General features: G+C 41.8%; 1 protein-coding gene across 3 annotated transcripts in view; it reads left to right on the plus strand.

Moving 5' to 3' along the window:
- MTUS2 (microtubule associated scaffold protein 2) overlaps positions 1-17,255 on the plus strand; it is a 269,885-nt gene that overhangs the window by 16,243 nt on the left and 236,387 nt on the right. Inside the window, exon 1 of one of the 3 annotated variants that reach the window (XM_010400285.4) lies at positions 11,896-12,737. The exons of 1 other annotated variant lie outside the window; for it this stretch is intronic. The gene's annotated coding sequence lies outside the window, so the exon portion shown is untranslated. Of the gene's footprint in view, positions 1-11,895; positions 12,738-17,255 lie in introns of those variants that run through there. One more of the 3 variants, XM_010400284.4, reaches the window with a different exon arrangement.

Raw genomic sequence — 17,255 nt, forward strand, 5'->3', positions numbered from 1 at the left:
GCAATTTGGACCAAAGACCTGCCTGTTTGATTTTTCTGATGTCATAACACATCGAGCTGAACCCGATCCTTTTATATCCTGCTAGTCTTTTATATATGCTGAAGCAGTAACTGTGAGGCTGGAGAGTTCAGAGCTATAAAAGGCAGCACTATTGATCTTGCAGATAAAGTTCAAAGCACTATCTGGAAATACATCAATGAATGAATCAATGGTGTGGTACGTGCTAGGGTGTGCATTTTTGAGGCAGTGCTGTATCTCATTCGGAGCTGTAGCTGCCATCGGTGAGTTGCCAACATGAAGACGTGAGCATCCCTGCATTTAGCTGGTCTGAATGCTGGTAGCACTTCAGCCATTCAAAATTCAGTATTGCAGTCTGTAGGACTCTGCAGACTTTCTCAGAGTTTTCTCTGCATGCATCCCTGTTCTCTGCATACTGTGCCTGTGGCTGCTTCATTGGACGTGAGGTGTAGGATGGAGGGTGACCCTTCCTCATCCAGTGCAAGGATTTTGGGATACAAAAGTGTCCTTTGCTAGCCCAGCATCTGGGTTTCTGTATCAGTGAGAAAGATGGAGACAGAGTCACATGGAGCTGTGTTGCTCTGTGGGTTTGGGATCTTGTTAAAGTGTACTTTTTGGGCCTATGGATTCAATTCTTCTCTGAACTGGACATTGTTATCTAGTCTGTGCTCATGGAGAGCTTGTTATAGCTTGTGCATCCTATAAGGACCAAGACTGAAGCAGTCTTCCTTGCTTTCTATTTGTTTGGGGTTTTTTTTCTAGTAGATTATAATGATATTCATTACAGTGCTACTAATTTTTCTTGCAGGTCTCCTGATATTTCATGATTTTTTTAATGCCTGATTTACATACATGTTATTTATACATATGTGTATAATCATTTTCTAATACCTACAGTTTGAGGGGAAAAAGCTAGGAAAAGCAGTGCAACTCTCCTTGAAGTCTGAATTAAAAATTGGCTAATAAATGTGTTGTAATTTATTTTCAATGATGAAGATTTGGAGGAGTGACTAATTTTTAATTGCAGGGTTTTTAATGCAAAATTTCTTCTACTCTTATTTATTTTACTTACTCTTACAGGTAGACTCAGTTATTTTTCCTGCTGGAAGTACATAGGATGGTAGCCTGGCATTTATATTTTTCTAGAATTCACATAATTCCTGTCAGATGTCATCTCTTCTGTGTTCCTCTGTTGGGATCTATCACAGCAGTGGCTAGGAGGTTTCCCAGAAACATCAGCAATGATCTTACTTTTCCTCTCGTAAGGCAAGGGTTTAATTTTTTTTTTCCTATAATGCTTTGTTCTTGTTATACTGCTGAATACTGGAATACAATCCTTCATATTCGTTTTGACTTTTTGAAAAAGAAAAACTTGCCAGAAACTTATAGTAAGCCTTTTGTCTGCCCAAATATTACTCAGGGTATGAACAGTTACCACATATGAAGGTCTCTCTAAAGGAGAGATTGAGGCTGCTTCTTGGCTCAAGTGAGTTTAACTCTTAAGGAAGAGGAGGCCTTTGCTGACATAATAAACCATTCAAAAAATAAATGTAGGAAGCTTGGAGCCTGTCCTCTATTTTCTGATTTGTAGGAGCATTCTTCATCTGTCGGCTCCTGATGCTATTTAAAATTGGTTCCTGTAAGTTTTGGGGCTTTATTAATTTGACTGACATTAAAATGCTGTTTCTATGGAGTCAAAAGCATGCTTTGCATGCTGGGGCCATAAAAAGCAGAAAAAAGTAAATAATCGTTCCACTTTTTAATATGAGAAAAGATCAAGAATATGCCAAAAGCCTTTGTTTATAAACAAAGGAAAAAAGTACAATCTTTCTCCTAAATTCTGCTGAAGAACATATTTGTTAGATATTTGGCTCTCAGGGATTTTCTGAAAAGAGGAGGCCTGAATTTAGGCATATAGCTGGCTTTGGACTGTGTATTTTTCTCAGTTTTCACTCACAAAAGGTAATATAAATATTTCATATATTTAGGGGTTTATGCTACTTCTAGCTTAGACTAGAACATACAAAATTGTGAACCTGCCGCAGTTTTTAGAGAAACCCACATCATTCTATTTTTGCTGTGAATGTGTTCCACTCTTAGTAAATTTCAAAGACTACGTCGCTAAAATTCCCTGGGCAATTGGCTTGGCATCTGCTAATTTTATTCCTGTGTAGTACTGTAATAGGATATAAATTAGAACTCTGGGGACAAGTGATAACGTTCAGTGAAGATGAAACTCTAAAGGATATGAAAAAGATTGCTTTGCTTATACTGCAAGTGATGGTGAAGAGGTAGAAGAAAGTTTAGAGGAGTAGATGAAGGAGCTTGAGCTCTTCCAATACCAAACCTGGTCCCAAATGGGAAGAAATTGTTATTTGCACCCTGTATCATATAAATGCTTGAGATTAAACTTCCTGTGACAATGAGAGAAAGTAGCTGTTGACTGTCACCACCTTCCACATCCCCAAGGTCAGCAGCCAGATTTTTCTTTCCTAAGTCTCTCTTCTGGTCTCCCTCAATTAATCCATGCTATAAATCCCTGGCTTGACTCCCCTACTCATCTCAGTGACTTTTACCATCAGTAAAAATCTTCTGGTTCTGTTGGTTTTTTGATTTCCCACCTTCCTTCACCTGGGCAAAAGGCAAGAAGAGTAGGGTGAGGGTTAGGAAATACCATGTTGCCAAAAGACTCATCTCCTAACTAGAGGAGAACACAGCACAAATGATGATGGCCCATGTATAGATTCATACCAAGATGCTCTGAAAAGAATGTTTTGGTTCAGTTAGGAGAAAATTTTGTTACTGCTCCACCGGCCTGCAATTAAGTGAGGTGGTATCATAGCCATGCAACTCTGGATAGAGATAAGAGGGAATGCTTACCTATTGATAAAGAAATGAAGAAGGAAACAGCTCTCAGAAAAGTTACTCTGCTGCACTTGTTACCACTATTGATGGGTCTCTTCAAACTTTGCCACACCTAACACATCTTCTTCCTCAACTTTTTCAGCTTTTTTTTCTGGAAAAAATTAAATGTTCTGGGATTTATGTTCCTGCTGTTGACACTGCACTTCACATGAAAAACATTTTATTTGGAAACATGCTGATGTTTTTGCTCAGCCATTACTTTGTAGATTCATCCTCTCATATCCATCCCTGAGTGGGGATTTTCTTTTAGCTCCTGGATGGGAGTGAGCTGGTTTTACCACCTTTCACAGTTGCAGTTACCACTGCTAGGTCAGCTCTTTCCAAGACTTATCTGCCTGATGTCCTGCCATGCTGCTCTGCACCTTATTGCATCTCTGTTTTCTCTCTGTGAATGGCTCATGGTTATTTCAGGCATGTAGCTAAAAGAGATACTCTCCTTTTTTTTTCCCCTGTACATTTTTCTGTGCAGAGAGTACAGTTGCTGCCCACCCTCACAGCAGGGAGTTACCTACACATCATTTTGAGATCCTGTCACTTTTCCTGTAACACCCCTTAGATATTCAATGCCCCACTTCTTAGGCAAGTGCTTTTGCCATCACAGCTGTGTACATCAGCCACTCTCCTGGCTGACCTTCCCTGCTGCACCATCTTCTGCACTGACCCCCTTTGTTGCCTCTCATCCACAGATGACACAGTAAAGTTCTTATCCTCAGCCCTGAATGCCCTTCACATCTTTACCTGATCTTTGGCTGGTTTGATGCCTCACTCATGAACCACTTGTCAGTGCCTCTAACAGCATTGTTATGTTTGTTACATTTCACTGATTTTATCTCCACACACTGGGAACTGGTGAAGCTGAATGGGGATGCTGGTAAAAATAGTTTTGTTGTAATGTAGTGTAGTGAGTTTTGTGCTTAGTCAATAGTGGTGGGTCAGTTCTAATCTTGTGGGGGGTTTGGGGTTTTTTTTTCTTCTAATTATGAAGAAAATCACCAGCAAGAACATTAAAGATTTCAGTTTTCTGCCCTTTGACTTGAGCCTTTCCTGGAAATGAAGAATCTCTTCTCAAAGATGGACAATTTATAAAGTGAACTCCATGGATTCACTTCAGCATTTTGGACTTTCATGGTTAAGTATATTCTGTTGTGACAGAATATTGCTCAAGAATAAGCAAGAAAACTACTTGTGGCTTGAATATGTCATCTGGCTTAGCACTGAGTCAGCTCTGGCCCCTCTACCACAGAGTAACACCTGAGTTATACAGTGTTCATGCTCGGAGCATCTTTTGAGTTGGAAGGGACCCACAAGAACCATCAAGTCTCTTAAATGAATGGCCAGTTATGGACACCCAATTTGCTGGGGCAAGGTCTTCTATTTGATGCTTCAAAATTGTCTGTTTTAATATGCACTGGCTGAAGAGGGGCTTTAAATCACAAAATAATCATGCACAATGATACTCCTCTGAGAAGTGAGGCTTGTCAAGAGTCTTGTTGGCTTCACTAGCCTTTTGGATGACTCAGACCACGGATCTGGTTCTGCCAGGGTCTGATGGCTCTTGCTCAGCTTTCATGTTTAGAGTAGGTTTTTGGGAATCCAACAACTATCCTTCTCTTCTAAATCATCTGAAAGGTGTTGTCTTGGGTGTCATATCTCCATCAGGTCATCCTGTCCTCATCAGTGAGAACAGAAATTCTTCTTGGGTCTTGCAGGCACTGTTTCAGAGGCATTTTGTGTCCTACCTGTAGGAGATGTCCCTGCCCGTGGTGGCAGATGTTTGGCCTAGGTGATCTTTAAGGTCTATTCCAACCCCTTAACATTCTATGATTTCTTTTTCCTTTTTTTTTTTTTTTTTTAATCTGCATTTTCTTACTGCCTTCAAAAGGTAGTGTGACTTGACTGGGAATACAGTTTTCACATGCTTACAAGTTCCATTAAAATTTCCATTGATTGAGCCCATTGGGTCTTCATTGATTTATTGTATTAAGAACACAGTCTGTGTCCTCAAGACTCACTTTTTTTTATGAAAACCTCCAGGCTGTATCTCATAATATACTGAATTTTATTTCATTTTTTTAAATGTTACTTAAAGGAGTTTGGATTTTACCTTAAATTTCTAGCTTCTAAATTTCTAGAAGTAAAGGATTCTGCTACTGTAAAAATCCAGCTGGCTTATGTCATGTTCTTGGAGTAGAGGTTTCTTACCTGCTGGAATTACAAAAACTGGCATCACCGCTTGATCCAAAGAAAGAATTAATAGCACTAATTCTGAAAAAATGCACCTGCAAACCCTTGGTAGGACAATATCCTGAGGAAAGTTCCACAGCACATAGCGGAACTGATACCGCTGGAATCTGATTTATTAGGTGTGGAGATCTGTCAGAGCTGGAGCTTCCCTTTGCAGAATGGTTGTTTACACATGACTTGAGGGCATTACTAGGAGGAGGCATCACTGAGCACCTCCTCAAGTGCATGAGTCACCCTTCTGAGTTGACACATCACTTTTTCCAGGAGAGTGGCTATACCCCCATGACATAAAGTAATGCAGAGGTTCTTCTTTGCCTTGAATTGCCCAAAACTGTAAATAGCCACTCCTCACTAGACAACATGGTTGGTCTCCATTTGCCGTAAAGTTGGGCCGTGCTGATTAGTCTACAAGCTGTCTTGTGGGCACCATTTCCTTTATCTCACTCCCCACTCCACAAGGGAACAGCCTGTCTTTCTTGTGTGATCAAGTAAGTGTGGGCAGTTCATCAAAGTAAGGTGGAAGAGTCTATGCCACCTCATGTTGTTGGTGTAATAAAAGAATATGTGCTCTCTGAAATATCTTTAGAGAGCAGAGAAATCTTTATTTTTCTGCTAAGAAGTTGGCTTCCCACTGATCTAGTGAATCTCAGCCATCCCCGCTGCTTATTAACTTTTATACTCTAAGCAGTCACTTTGAGTGCTCTCTTCTGAGAGGCCAGAGAAAATTGCCTGGGATATGGAGAGCAGGGAATATGAAAACATCTCTTGTTAATGCAATATATAATCCTCTTACTTGATATCAGTGATAAGTGGATCCTTGATCTGTCTGTGCTGTAGTCCTTCCTGTAGTCAAGATATTCTGTTAGCACAATAACTAATGCCTCTCTTCCCAGCTATATGAATGCTTCTTATTTACACAGCTTAAACTCTTTATTCTTGCTACTAACTGATCATTTAGCAGACTAGCTGCTGGCGTGGCTGGGCACTGCAGATTGAAGGAGAGTGCTCTCAGTGACACAAATTATTACACAGGCTCTGGCCCTGGCTGCTGGGAATTGTGTAGGAACAACATAAAAAATATCCGCCACACTAAGGCGGAAAAACATAGAACTGAGTCACTTGCAGTGGTTAACTGTTAGTGTTCAGAGTGTCTTTGAGCAGTAGATGTAGTGAATAAAATGAAATCTCGTAGCAAAGTCGAAGGTCTCTCATAGCTAAATGAATTCAAGAGAATTCTTGTCAGCTTCAGTGGTGTCTTAGGATGGTATTTTCCACTTGTTTTCATACATAATTTAGGGAAACAATCAGTACAGTATGACAGCAAGTGTGATTTAAAGTTAAGTGGAAATACAGAAGAGAAGGCAGGAAACTGAGGTTAGACAAAACATACTGAAGAGGATGATTAAGTGAGAAGACTGAAAGAAGTCTAAGGGGTGGGTGGACAGAAACAAAGCTTGGAGGGATGATGAAGTAGTAAACTTCAGGAACCCAACAAAAGCTTTCAAAGAAGGTGGGGAAATGGTCTGCAGTACGTTAGAAACAGATACTGCTCAACACAGACTTTATCTCAATGGTGTACATTGTAGACTTAGAAGAGGAGAGCTGGAGGGCATCCTGAGACATCATTTTTTACATGTGCACTCTCTAAAATGTTGCTGACCCATTTTCACATGCTCTGATGAGAATCCATGGCACTCATTAATTGCGCGGGTACTCTTTTAGACTCTGTTCAGGCATCTGGAAATATTTAATTGATATCAAGCATAACTGGAGGTTGAGTCCAGGTACTAGGATAGTCCCCTCAGTAAAAGTAGCTTGAAAAGTAACCATGTATGTACATCATATTATTAGTATTAGAATGGTAAAACCAATCCTTCAGGAGAAAGTCTGTTTGTGGTACTGGGAATAATTTAATCTTCAAGAGCAATAGAATTGAAGTTTGTTTTTGTTGAAGGACACTTTGGTTTTTAGCATCCACGGAATTGGCAGAGGAAGGTAGCTAGAGAAAAGGACATTAGTGATTAGAACCTCTTATTCAGTGTTTTGTAGTTTTGGTTCTTACCAGGGATCTGTGACTGGTGTGATTTATGATCTTTTGCCAGGTTGATGGACACCCCCATGCTTCTGTTTCCATACTTGCCTCAAGTTTGAATTATTGGCCACTAAAATGGGAGCCAGAACAAACAAGTCTCATGCATGTAAATATGGGTTCTCATGTAGTGTTATGAGTATTTATAGAGTTTTTCTTGTATACAGCACATCTTATCATGTTCAAATAAGAGTATCAGCAAAAATAAGGGTAGGAAGAAGCTGTTTCTCAACTATCTGGTACACTTCCACTGTGTTCAATCAATTTCAGAGAGTTTTCTTATGAGCACTGGGAGCTCCAATCACCTTACATTCTACCATGAAAGCAATGGGACAGTCTTTAAAATCAAATGTTGATTCAGGAAAAAGAGTAAATCCTTTTCACATAAAGAACTGCTGCATTTATCAATTAACATGTCCGTGAAACACTGTACTCCAAAAATCAGTACAGTTTTAAAAAATGACAATTTCTTGGGTTTCAAGACCACAGAATTATGCTAGTGGTCACAAAACTAGCAGAACTACTGAGCTTGGTTTCTATTTGGATTTGTCCCTCATGATCAGTTCACTTTTTGACTGCGTTGTACCAAGCCCTTTTGTACAGAGAAGCCACACAGGGGAGAGTCCTTAGTGATGCTGGAATTGCCATGGAAACATCAGTCGCAGTAGCACCTCATTAGACAATAGACAGTCACCATGGGAGAGAAACTGTGATGAAGAGATTAATTCCTTGGTGTATCATGAAATACTTATTCCAGTTGCAACTTTCTCATCATTAAGGAAAAATTTTCCCATGAAGACCTTCTGTTGTCACATGAACATGAAGTTAAAGCTACTTTCTAGGCTTTCCTGAGCTCTACTCCCTGATCACCAACTTTCACAGAGCTTGTGGGAATTCAACACTTCCATCACAGTTGCTTGAAACTGGCCAGGAAGTTAAAAAGATGACAGGTCGTGCATATGAACTGTAGAAATATTTTGTATTTTTTTGTCATGGTTTAGCCCCAAGTCATCCCCTCATGCATTCCCCACCAGCATGAGGGGGGAGAGAATTTAAAGAGTAAAATTGAGAAAACTGGTGGCTTGAGATAAAAACAGTTTGATAGGGAAAGCAAGAGCATATGATGCAAACAAAGAAAAACAAGGAATTAAGTCACCACTTCCCATGAGCAGGCAGGTGTTCAGCCATCCCCAGGAGAGCAGGACCCCATCACGCTTGATGGTGACTTTGGGAGGCGACCCCCATCACTCCCATCATTCCCCCTTTCTTCCTCCTTCTTCCCCCTGCTTTATATGCTGAGCATGACACCACATGGTCTGGGATATCCCTTTGGTCAGCTGGGGTCAGCTGTCCCAGCTCTGTCCCCTCCCAACTCCATGTGCACCCCCAGTCCATTGCTGGCAGGGTGGGGTGAGAGGTGGAAAAGGCCTTGACCCTGTGTAAGCGCTGCTCAGCAGTAACCAAAACATCCCTGAATTACCAACACTTTATGTTTTCCAGCACAAATCCAAAACAGAGTCCAGTAGTAGCTACTATGAAGAAAATTAACTCTATCCCAGCCACAACCATATCATCATGACATACAAGTTCTTTGTAGAGAAAGAAGATACTTTAGGTTTTTTTTTTCTAGTGCTGTTGCATGTGCTCTTGGGAGCTGCTTGGGTTCATGGTGTTTTTGTATCTGATTTTTGGGGATATCCCTTTTTGGTTATGACGGGGTTTGTATGGGTTTTTTTGGCTGTTACTGGCTTGACTGAGCCAGGAGTGGTGGTATCTATCACTGGTTTATTTCCTAGAGGCAAACTGACTCTCTGGTCTTTCGCAAGACCTTATATAATGTTAATTCAGGTGGAAGAGTGTCCTCCTAAAACTATACTGGGAAAATAAGCTGTATGTATATTGTTGCCTATAAGGAGATTCCCAGTTAGTTTTCAAAAGTGTTTATTCCTGGTGGAATAAAGAGGTTAAGACAGCTTTTTCACTTGGGGTGCTGGTGAGGAAGATCAAACATACAAGGCAGGTATTTAGCTGTGAAAGTAGTCAGCAAGCAAATCCCAGTGAAAGGATAAAGAAATATTTAAGGACTCTTGGCAAATAAAACAGTTCCTTCAACAGCTTTGCAAGTTAAAAATGGGGCACTAAATTGTATTAATCATATACTTTAAAAACTGGAGTCCAGTTCACTTTTATTTCAGCAAATGTAGATGTTAAATCTGAGATGAGTATTACGAAGCAGGAAGGCATATTGTGTTTGTTTTTTGGTGTGTGTTGGTTTTTTTTTTTAACCAGAAATAGCTCTAAATAACTTAAATTCAGTTAAAAGAAGCCCATCTGTTCCTGTTCTTGTTTTCTTACCTATCATTTGAATGGTAGACATCAAACTGTAAATACTCCAACTGTATTCTCCCCTTTGACAAAGAAAATGTGGTAACTGTTCACCTTATTGTGAAAATAGTGCAAAAAACACAAGGCAGGTCTGCAGTCATCAGCTGCTTGATGCAAAGTACTTACCCCAATCAACTGCCAAAAATTTCCTGCTTAGTTTCTTTAGGTTGCAGTTACTTGCTTTTCAAACTTACTTCTCCATTAATTTGAAAAGAGGTAACCCTAGCTGGTAGGAATGTTTTAAAAAGGAACAGTTTACACCCCACAAATTTTTCAAACACACTTTTTATTTTAATGGTCCATGTATTTGTTTAATGAGTTTGAAATCTGTAATTTAATCTACAGTGAGTGGTCTAGTGCTACTACTGAAGCACTGTCACACAACATTGGTTCTTATCTAACAAAACAACATAATCAGAAAAATGTGCAGTAATTTTTATAACAATAATGGGTTTCCTTCATGGAAAACAGCAAATAAATGTGCCTGAAGATTCTGGGCACAAGTTGTTTAAAGCTATCCTTTGCTGTTTCTTTTTTTTCCCATCAAATTTCAGTTTCCCTTTGTATCTCTGCTGTCCCTTTTAGGTTTAATCTTTCTGAACCTAAGGTTTTTCTTTATCAGCCCTATCTCAAAAGCCATTTATTTGAGGTTCTTGAGTTTCTCTACTATGAAAAACGTGCTATTTTTTTTCTGATTTCCTGGAGTAGTCATGACAAACAAAGGGGGATGAAAAAATAATAGGTTTTCTCTGACCAGCTGTAGTATTATGTTAAGCTGCAGGTTTGTCTCTATTAGCAAGGAGCACTGCCAGGCCCCAAGGAGAGCCTAGCTGCTGGAGCAGTTCCTGGCCTGAACTTGACCCCTGCCAGGCAGCTTTCTGAACCAGTGGGTTCCTAGGTGTATTTTCAGGAGTTAAGAGGGTCAGGACATGCCCCCATCAGGCAGTGTGCATGCAGTCACCCGTTTCAGTCCTATCTTGGAAGGTGACCTTGTCCTTGGGAAACTACTTGGGAATGACTAATTTAATGGATGGCTATAGCCTATGAGATTTCTTCAAGCAACCTGAGCTGGCAGTGCTGGCAGCTGGTGAGCATGACAGCAGCTCTCCCAGAATAGCAGTATTTGGTCCCACATCTGTATGAGCCCCTCCACTGGGTCGGTGTAGTGGTGCCATGGGAGGTGAAGAGCTCTGTGGTGGCGTGGCTCCTGTCTGCCCTGCCACCAATGCTGTGCTAGTGGTCCTGAGTCCCTTTGCTCTCAGGATTGTCCCCCACCTCATGCTGGACACAGGAGCATGGTTCAGTGGGTGAAGTAATGTACCCCCGGGTGCAGCTCTGCAGTGGTTACAAGGGAGTAAACAAGGGAATTGGAACATGTGTCAGAATGTGATGTCTTCAGGCTCAACAGGTTAATAAAATGATTTAAAATGAGGTTGGTGTTAGTTTGAGTTTTATTTTTCCTTGGGTTTTTTTCCTAAGCACTGAGTTTTGTGTCTCAGATCATTCTTCTTCCATTTCTCATGACATCACTTTGTTCCCATGCCTGTTCCCTCCTTCTGTTGTGTTCTCACATTCCTGCCTGCCTGCCCCACTCATGCATTCTGTTGTACTGCACAGTTTCACATGTCTGTGACCCAGTCCTAGTCTTCTGTAGTTGTCTCTGCTCTGATACATGCCTGGTCCTGCCCTCACCATCCTTGCTCCCCACCAGTTAAACCACAGCAGTGATGCTTGTGACTCTACCCTTTCTTTACTTCCCTCCTTCTCTTTTTTCTCAGATTGAGTAGGATTGTCTCTCTTCCCAGACTGCCACCTCTAGCTGAGCCCAGTGTCCTTGCCCATCTCAACCCGTATCAAGCCGTGAAATTTCTCAGGTTGTCCCATCATACCAACAGCCAAAGATCTGGGTTCCTGGATATTGATACTGCACAGAGTAAAGGAAGCACTGATGAATCTTTTCCTCCTCAAGCAGCTTTAAAAAGCAGGATTTTAAATCCTTCTTCCCCAGTGCAGGCACATTCAGGTGAGACTCTTCCAATTTTAGAAGAAAATCAGAGTTCGTTGCCATACAGAAAGGGAGTGGGAAACAAAGGGTTATTAAATGGTGACAGGTAGGTGAAACTCTTGATTTTAACCGTTTTGTGTTTTTGCAGCTAAGTTGCATAAGTGCTAGGTGACGTCTCTGTGCTTGTCTCTTTGTGGGCTGGTACAAGCGGTAGGGAGAGCTGTGTGAGGCTGCTCATGGGGGAGAGATGAGGTGCCTGCCCAGATACTTCAGTTTGGTGCTTTGGCACTATTTTATGAGCCACAGTTACTGGATTTTCCTGCTGGCGCAGGGGGATCTGTGAGCTGCAGCTTCCTGGTAGGATTCTGGGAACAGCACCAAAACCCCTGACAGGCAGCAAGCAGGTTTTATGCTCTGAGTCAGAAGCAGGCTGAGAAGATGCAGCCTTCAAATGTATCCAAGATGGGGAAGGGGATCTGTGCGAGGAGGATATTTCCAGTGTGATGCTCAGAGCTTGGGGGGACCCTCTCCTGCCAACACTCGGTGAGTCTGCGGGTCAGCTGCTAGTTTTGGTGCAATCACAGGAGAAGGGAGATTGCTGCCTTTCACCACTGCTACCCTGAGCCAGCTCATCCTTCTAGCTATTTCTGTCTATGCTTATCTATAGCATCATCCCCCTTGTGTTTGTGTACCTGCCAAGCATTCAAAACAGGCGCTGCTGTGGCAGTCTCCTTCTTTCTCTCCAGCCCGGAGGATAAATGACTGGATTGCTTTTTATTTTCAATTGTTTCTCTGCATCAAGAATTTGTGGTGGGAAAGCTAAGCTGGAGAAATGCTTTCAGGAGTGGGTGGCCAGGTTGGCAGATTCCTACTTGTTCTTAGCCCCTAGAGAAGTCCTGCAGCCTGGCCCTTGCTGGGCTCACTCTGGGCATTGGTGCTCTTTATAAAAGCAATGGTTTCTTGGAGTGAGATGTGGTCTTGGGTAAAAACAGACCAAGTTCGGATGCGAGAGAGAAGATCTGGATCTTACTTGCCCACAAGGGAACCCAGAACAGAAAGCTGAATGCTTGGGTGAGTTCACAGCAGCTGGCTTGTCCAGTGCAGAACACTGTATTCTTCTTTATTAGAGACTGAGTTATCCAAGGTAAAAACAGCAGTAAAACCAGAAATTCTAATACCTCTACATTATCTATATACTAAATGCTGATATGTGTTGTTTTGTTTAGTTTGGGCTGTGAAGTAGATTGGTGTTTAGTACATCTCACTGTGGCTTGTGACTTTACTCCCCACTGGGAAAGTCAGTGTTTGCATCTGGAGTTGTGCAAGTACATGCAGGTGAGCAAGATTTACATCCTGCTTTAGTGTCTTTGTTACAGCACTGGCTTAAGTCATTAAATTTCACTCAGATTTGAAAATTGACATTAAAGTATGTCTTCTGCCACCTCAGTGTATGACTTCAGAGACACAAAAGCATAGATAATATGTGTATTTGTAACATACTGCTTCTGATTCTTAAAATACAAGGTGTAGACATAGTGGAATACAGTTTTAATGCACCTTCCCAAAGCTGCTTTGTTGGAGAGGTGTGAAAAGAGATTGAATAATCAGAATTGTCTTCTTTTAAATAATCAGGTTTTAAACAGAATTTCAGTGTGAGGCTGTCACAGCTTCCCAGATACTTCTATCCTTACACTGACTGAAGCTGTCATTGTAACATTTGAAATGAGAGCTGGGTTCAGACATCCTACATCTATATTTCTTTGTTAAATATGTAATTAAGTATGAATTTTTATGGCAGTATTTACAGTGGGAGTTGTTGTGCTGAGAAAGAAATGTTGCAGTATGTGGAGTATCTAAATATCTAAATTGATACGTTTTTGTTACAGCGTTTATAAAATACCTCCGTGCTGCAGGCAACAACTGAATTCATTTACAAAATGCAACTTAAAAAAAAAGAATAGTTTTTTTGCATTTCCACAACAGCATAAATATATTTGTAAGTGGTTACAAGTGATGGAGCATTTGGGCTGAGGTGTCCTGTGAAGGGCTAAGAGTTGGATTCAGTGATCCTTGTGGGTCCCTTCCAACTTCTGTGATTCTCTGTGATTCTGCTGGCTGTGGTCTGGATGATACTTCTGGACGCAGGCCTTTGGCCAGCATTTTGGCTTAGTTTCTTACTGGCGTGTGAAGTTAAACCTGGCAAGTCCAAGGAAGAATGTGTTTTATCCTGATTGTTAAAAATTATCCACCTTAACTTGTATGAGTCAGGCAGGTCTCAGTAAATATTAATATTAGGGGGTTTTCAAATCCATAAGTAACAAAGTTCTGTTTATTTCTCAATCCAGAAGTACAGGTAACCAATGCTTGCACAGCCCTTGTCATGAGCTGGTAAGAAAGTCCTTTACAAATGGGATTGCTGCCACTGCACCGTTGTGTGCACTGAGGAATGACAGCACAGGAGGTGGGAGTAATTTTGTCTCATTTTTACCATCTAAAGTTAAACTGGTCATTTAGGCTCACCACCACAGGCTGAGGTGCACAGTTCATCCCACTCTGGAGCAGCCTTGTTCTCTTTGAGTAACACAGTTAAATAGCTTAATTCTCCAGTTTAGTCCCAGGTCCTTGTTGCCTGGATCTGGTAGGCTGGGTTTCTTTGCTTTCAATGCTGTCTTTTGGAGACAACCAATTATTTCCCTCTGACAAAGAGCCCATTTCAGTTTTGAGGACAGCTTATGGAGGAGGCTGACACAGGACGAGTTAAGGGTGACACTACACCAGGTCTGGCTCTCCACATCATAAACATCCTCCAGTGCTGTCCCACTAGCAAGGTTACCAAAAGCACCCCCATGCCCATGCCTTGCTCCAAGACATGCAACACCACTTCATGCAGTTAAATGCTGTTTTGGTGAGCTGCAGCACAGACCTCACTTTGTAGCAGCCAATTTTGAATGGAGAAAAGAATCAATTGTCACCTGGCCCGTTGGCATGTGGGAAAAGGGCTAAGTGTATGGAAGTGACTAGGTGCATGCTTTGGGAACAAGAGGCCTGTCCATGGTGTGGGTGTCTCAGGCAGGATAGATGCTCTCCTGTTGGCCAGAGAATTGCTCGCGTGCTGAGCTGGGTGAGATGCATTTCGGGCAGCTGACAGATGGAGCAGACCTTACCTGACGTGAGTTGCACAAGGTCACTCAGCAGGTGGGTACTAAAGATGGATACAAAAACCAGGCCCACATGCTACTCCTTAGGACACACCACCTCCACAGCAGCCAAGCAACCTGGGTTAAACGCTGCTGTCTTCATGCCCCACATGAAGTGGGTCTGGGTGGGGAGTGGCTACACACGGATGTGTAAGCAGCCATGCCTGCAGGATGACAGGAAAAAAATATGGGAAAAAATGTTATTTTCCTAGGTTTTGCAAAACATCATAACTAAGATCCTGTTGTGCAGCAAAGGCAGCAGGTGCCTGGCACTCTCAGAGTGGTCATGGTGCCCTTAACTGATGCTTTACAAGCCGCTAAACCACACAACATTTGTGAACGCTGCTGCAGTGTGCTCCTTTGCGTTCCAGTTCCTATGGAAACATGCTGTAAGAACGTCTAAAATAAGTACAGTGCTTTGAAACTATTATTATTTTGATCTTTCCTTTCGCCCCAAAATTTCCTTTATCACCTTTCTGGCTGAGTTTTTAATACATTGAAAAGATTGTTGTCATTATCTGGAACAGTGTGCTACCCTGCTTACCCATGTGTCTGCATCCTGGGATCTGATGGATCCCAGGTTCTGATACTGAGATCAGCACTCCCTTCCCCCATCCTCCCCGCTCAGTGGGATGGCAGGCCATTGGTGCATGTGTTGAACATACCTATATATAGAAATGTAAATCAACAGGCTTATTTCCAGCTCCTTTTAGGATCCAGGATGTAGTGTGTTGGCTGGGAGGGAGTGCAGAAGGTCACCTAGTCCAGCTGCCCATCGAAGCAGAGCCCTCTGTATTGTTTGGTGCAGGAGATGGTTGTGAGCCAGATGGAAACATCCTGCAGGTCCCCTCTTCCCCATGGGAGGGTCAGTGCTGGAGCAGGCGGTGGGCTGTTTGGGACACCTCTTGCAAAGGAAATCACTTTTTCTCCCCAAAAGGATGCTCGTGCTGGTAACTGTAAACAGGGCTGTGTATTGAAAGCCTTTTTCCCCTGTGCTCCTGTGGTTTCCCTGTAAAGCTTTCAGCTCCCTTAGAGCAGCAGTCTCCCTGACCTTAGTAATGTCTTAAGATTTGCAAACACCCACATCCCATTTTCAAAAACTACTTTTGATGAGTGAGCTTTAGGAAAGCAAGGGCTAAATCCTATAAAGGGCTAAAAAGCCTTATTTAAAGCTAGGTGCTAATTTTTGCTTCTTTTCAGGCTTCTGGCCTCTTGCAGTACTATGCCTCAGAACCCAGTGCTAGATACCAGGAGAAGAGGTGGAGGAGCATGTTTGGCATTCAAGGGGGAAGCAGTCACTTAAATTCAGAAAAGCGATTTGGGAATTTTTTGGGCAGTGCCAAAACCCTTTGACACCCCTGTACACTGGATGCATGTGTATACAAAAAGTGTCTGCATTCCCAGAGCATCTTCTGGGGATCTACACACCTTTTGTTTCTGATCCCAAGAGTGGAGGTAACAACAAAAGCGGCTTGAAATAAAAGAGAGTTGACGCTTGAGCAGTATTTTTTATGACTGCACATCCTAGACAAAGTAAGTTGTAAAGAGTTACGATGATTTGGACGTCGCTAACATTAAACTAAGTCTTAGCCATTTGAGAAGTGTAGGCATTTGTTTGAATCCTTTTCCAAATCACTAGGCCAAATTTTGCTTGCAGGGTTCCTTCCTGCCAGTGAGCAGCTGCTGTGTAATTATGCATCCTGATTTATGTTGCTCAGTGCTTAGTCTTTGCATGATTTTTTATGTGTTTGTGGTAACTGTAGTGGCAACACCAGATCTGTTTTATTTTGGTGCAACACTGAAGGCCAGTAGAAAAAATACGAGTTTAATCTTAATGGACAGAATAAAACTTTACAGACTCTTTTCAGGGTTGCTATAATTTTGGAGTTAAACCACTCATTAACTGAGCTGACAAATTAAAATGAAAATGCTGGTCAAAAAAAAAAGTTGTGAAGCTTTGTATTTGCATTGCATTTCATATCTGCAGAGATCCTTCCTTACTTGAATGACAAGCACTGAGTCCATCACTGAAGTGAATACCAAGAGAGGTGAGAATAGTGAACTATGAAACAGAAAACTGTAAAGAGAAATAGCTCTGTTTTAACATGAATAGGCAGGGCTGAGGTTCTTTTTGTGAGGGCTCTATTTGAGCTGCTCTGGAGCTGGGCCACTGTGTATGTAACCTTTCTAACCCAATTGATAAGTTCGTGTGTATGCACAGTATGTAGGTCATTCACATTTATTCTGAGTAGCCCAGAAAAGAATGCAGTAAGACTTCAAAATATTTTGCATTTCAACCCTTTCATTGTAGCTGACTTCTCTCTCCCACACTTTCTTGTTCATTTATGCATTTGATGCTGGACCCCCCCCCTCCCCCCCCAAGGTATCACCT

This window comes from Corvus cornix, chromosome 1 (assembly GCF_000738735.6).
Source record: "Corvus cornix cornix isolate S_Up_H32 chromosome 1, ASM73873v5, whole genome shotgun sequence".
NCBI lineage: Eukaryota > Metazoa > Chordata > Aves > Passeriformes > Corvidae > Corvus > Corvus cornix.